This window comes from Mizuhopecten yessoensis, unplaced genomic scaffold (genome assembly GCF_002113885.1).
Source record: "Mizuhopecten yessoensis strain PY_sf001 unplaced genomic scaffold, ASM211388v2 scaffold716217, whole genome shotgun sequence".
NCBI classification, from domain to species: domain Eukaryota; kingdom Metazoa; phylum Mollusca; class Bivalvia; order Pectinida; family Pectinidae; genus Mizuhopecten; species Mizuhopecten yessoensis.
Window position 1 is genome coordinate 220,517 of NW_018480006.1, and position 4,617 is coordinate 225,133.

General features: G+C 30.9%; 1 non-coding gene across 1 annotated transcript; it reads right to left on the reverse strand.

Moving 5' to 3' along the window:
- Positions 1-72, reverse strand: Trnad-guc. Its single transcript has one exon. It is a non-coding gene; the product is annotated as a tRNA-Asp (tRNA).
- Between the last annotated feature and the right edge of the window lie 4,545 nt (positions 73-4,617).

Genomic DNA, 4,617 nt, shown 5'->3' on the forward strand with positions numbered 1-4,617 from the left:
CTCCCCGGCGGGGAATTGAACCCCGGTCTCCCGCGTGACAGGCGGGGATACTTACCACTATACTACCGAGGATTTCATACACAATATCCATTGGTTTTACAACATAATCACGTGTGTTCTCTATCGGATATACCATGTTTCATGTAACAAACGAAAGAAAAACATTTAATATTAAATTATATTTGTCGTCGAAGAAAGAGTTATACGCATGTGTTTCCGGAATACTATGTTGTCATTTCAAAACTTATGAGAATAAAATTAACGAACACATTCCTTACTGTTATATATATGCACAGAATGTAATTTCGCTATCACTGTCATGGTGGTATAATGTAGTCAAGACAAGATACATATATAATGAATATAAAAGCGTGATTTGCCTTAGGTGGTGTAGAGAGCTATAATTAAATGAGTTCTACGTAAGATGATCGTGGGCGTTTCATTAAAATGTCTGGAATTATAATAGAATATTTTCAAATTTATCTTTGATAAAAGTTCTAAGCGTGACAATGGTCTTTCATGTATTGTACTTACTTCAATTTAATATATACTCATACATTTTCTTTTTACATTATATATAATAAATTTACATTGCACATACTTACATTTTTATTACATATATTTATATTGCTATTATATACACTACTTACATTTTTATTATATATATTTACATTGCTATTATATATATTTCTATTACATACATTATACACTCAACTTAATTTTGTTTCATTGTACACGCATGCATTCATCGTATATCTATTTAAGTAATACGCATCCAACCAACATTTGTTTGTTCGGATCCAAAGCCAATATTGGATCATACTGTCGTTATTATTTATCAGACCTATATTCAATTTATAATATATATACTTCAATACATTATTAATACTTAATTATATATATATTAATTTCCATTGTGCGACTAAAACCAAAATATACCTCAATATTGAAATATTTATGCCATCGCAAATTATGATGATTACGTTTGAAAACAAATACATACCTTACAGAAAAAGTAGGGAAAAACAACAAGTATAGACAATGTAAAGGAGGCGATTATTAGTATTTATAGTCGATACAAAACACAACAGCAGGGATCGAGAAGACAATACGAATGACATTACACACCTTCACTTATATGCTACCCGTCTAGCATCCGTCATTATATCTTCCGTCCAATGCAGGACAATATGTAGGCCACTAAAGATCTAAGCTATGTAATAACTGAACATAGGTGTTGATCAGGTCAATTTACTTAATATATATGTCCAATGTAGAATTGTATGAGAGTTATTAGTGATTGTGAAAGAGTAAACTTATATAGATATTGTATATTGTAAATAAATGTATATTTGTAGATCCTCTTTTGTTGGCAGTTGCAAATGAAATAATAGTTGGGCATACGTTAACAATTTTAACCAAAATAAGTAGCTTCTTGTCCAGTCCTGTAGAAAAACATCTATAACGAAAGTGAAGTGAATGGTCACGTATATGTTCTTCTTTGATTGGCGTCTTAACGTGAATAAGGAGCAGGGCAATATGGCAATTAGTTTTATCAGTGTACGTGTTGTTGGCTTTCAGTATTACAACTTATACTGCTGTTTCGAGCATACAATTAGTTTTATCAGTGTACGTGTTGTTGGCTTTCAGTATTACACCTTATACTGCTGTTTCGAGCATACAATTAGTTTTCTAATAAAGATCCCTTTGTTAATGGAATGTGTATTATCTATACTGCAAAACCTGTTTTGTCAATCGTTCTATCAAATACAGTTGCATCGCATGTTAGTAAAGTTACTTCAGAATCATTCATGGGACGACACGTCAAATGAAAGATCGTCTGACAAATTCACGGAATGAAAGAACAAATTAATAGCAAAGTAAATGTGCTCGTTAACATTTAAGATATTTATAAGTTGTTCAAATGATATGGCAAATGATTATGAAATGTTTTCTTTAATAGAGGATCTTACATGAGTGTCCACGTCATATTAAATCTATTAAACGAGTTCAATAATTTCACATGACTCGAGCCTTTGGACGTGTGTCATTTTAAATTATTGAACAAGTTTGATAAACTAATTTGACAAAGACACGAATGTAAGAATGTAAAACAGATAAGCTAGAACTCCAGGAAATAATGCGATATTTCCAAAGTAGTGTTAATATTACATATACATAACAAATATCATATAGTACACATTTATCAAATTATTTTGCTGATCGGTATTTCGCAACAGCTTGTAAACTTAAAAATGATAGTTACCCACTTACAAAGCGATTGCACATTCCAAATTATTTAATTAAATTATATCACACAGAAGAAATCTCATAAACATGTAAAGTGTAGCCTTCGTACGAGCGTTCCTGCAACATGCCATAATGTATATTCATGCTTGAGATAAATTAGTGAATATTAGATGTGGGCTCCCATGCTTTCTCTATTGTATCGATATTGACCTATATTCAGCCAACCAAAACAGTTCTGTGTTGTTGCGCGCGCGCCATCCACGTTAGTGTGGTAACTAAACTTGATTTGTGATCAAGACAATTTGAGGAACTGCTTGTTGTATATGATGATATACTGTTTTGTAGTATTTAATGAAAATCCGCAGTATCTGCTGAAATAACATATGTAGTATATAGTGAATCATTGTTTGAAGCACGTGGTGAGACATTGTTTGAAGTATGTAATGAGAAACTTTGTTGTATGTGGGCTGTACAGTTATATTACAATGACTTACCAGCTGTTGAAGTATAACACAGATGTCGTGACGTGATAAACGTTGCACTATTGATTTGTTTGGTGAAATGAAAGTTGATTTCTTTTTAAATTTCATATAAAACGATTATAGAAGTTTAGCATATTCTCTTCATTATCAATAAACTAAAAGTAAAACGAACAAACATGTGAAAAACATGTTAGAACTTGTAGTTGTGTAATATCATAATGATCTATGTAACAAAATAATGGAAATTTTAATTTACTTTCATTTTTTGGCTGAGAATCATTGTTTATTGTGATGTGTTGTCATAGGGCTACATATAAAAGATATTATATTTGAGATAGAAAAAATGGGTAAGATTCTTAGAAAATTTTCTGTGTGTTTGAGAACCCGTCGTCTCACGTTTTAATATTGCCAAAACAGTGATCAAATGAAGGATGCAATGAAAATATTGATGAAGATTGGTTTAAATAATAGTAATTTATTTTCACCACAGTTGGATGTAATTTTATAGTGATTCATTGCGAAGTCACTAATGCCTTAAAGCAATCAATATTCGATTTTTGTTTTGTAAGAGGTTCTGATGATACTTTCATCCCAACAAATTAAGACACGTACGTTTTACTTGCAAAAACTATGAAAAGTGCGTCTATGATGTTCATTCAGATTATGAGTTATTTTATACTGCCTTATCGATGTATCTAACACCATACGATAAATAACAATGTAAAAATACAAATATATATTTCATACGAAAAATTGTTCTCAATAATTAATAACTCGTAATAAAACATGTCAAAATATCATTGCACTTGTATACCGTTTCGTTATTTTAAACGTATTTTAGATTTATTTTAAATCCATTGTTTATGATACTGAATGAACACAGGCGAATTACACCTGGCGGCCACCAGATGCAGAAATACTAACCCCAAGTTTGCGCGCCAGTTCTACAACAGTACAACGGTCCACAGGCAGCTGTGTCTAATGGCCGCTTGTTTAATCATATGCTAATGCAAATTGTCCTATCATCATCATTTAAGCACATACAGAAGGTTTGAACACATTTTCACTTCTACAGGTGTGGAAACGGAGTTATTGATCCAGACGAATAGACAGAACGGTTCAATAAACATCTATTTTAATGAACAATTTATACTGCAAATTGTTTTAAGTAACAATTTGTTTTAAATATTGTTATGTATCACAATGAAGCCAACATATATCTTCGGATAAAATGGAGAAATAGAATGCATCCCATCATTAACATACAAGAGCAATAACAGAACGCAAAGTCTGTAAGAACTGACATCAAATACCGAACATATACCGAAACAAGAGGAAAGAAATACTGAAATCACCTATGGAAAAGCAAGGGACCATTTAGAGGCGTCATAATTGTACTCATTTCAAGATGACATATATAAGGAATTAATAGCCTGCAGTGTCTTTTTCTACATTTGGTTATGTTTCATCGTCGACTTTAATTTATTTTTGAATAAAATTTGTTTCAATGTCTGAGAGAATTAGCTTCAGCTTACGTAGATCTAGATGTTTAAAGGAGTTTTAAAACTAACAAAGCGAATCTTAACTATCTTAAGAATGTTTATAATCATATTTTTTTAAAACAGTTGTAAATCAAACAAAGGCGTCTGTATCGAAGGTGTTTTTTTATTAGATTTAACACAACATTCTTCAGTTATTTTAAACATATAAACATGTACCTTTTTATTATTAAACATATGTTGAATCATTTTCTCTTACTCTCAGTAATCTGAGCATGAAATAATGCATATATTTCATTGAATGTGTGTATTAAAACATTATTCCATCACAATATTTATAAACAATTGCATTATGGCCTAACACTTTCTCTTTATTTATAAGAATA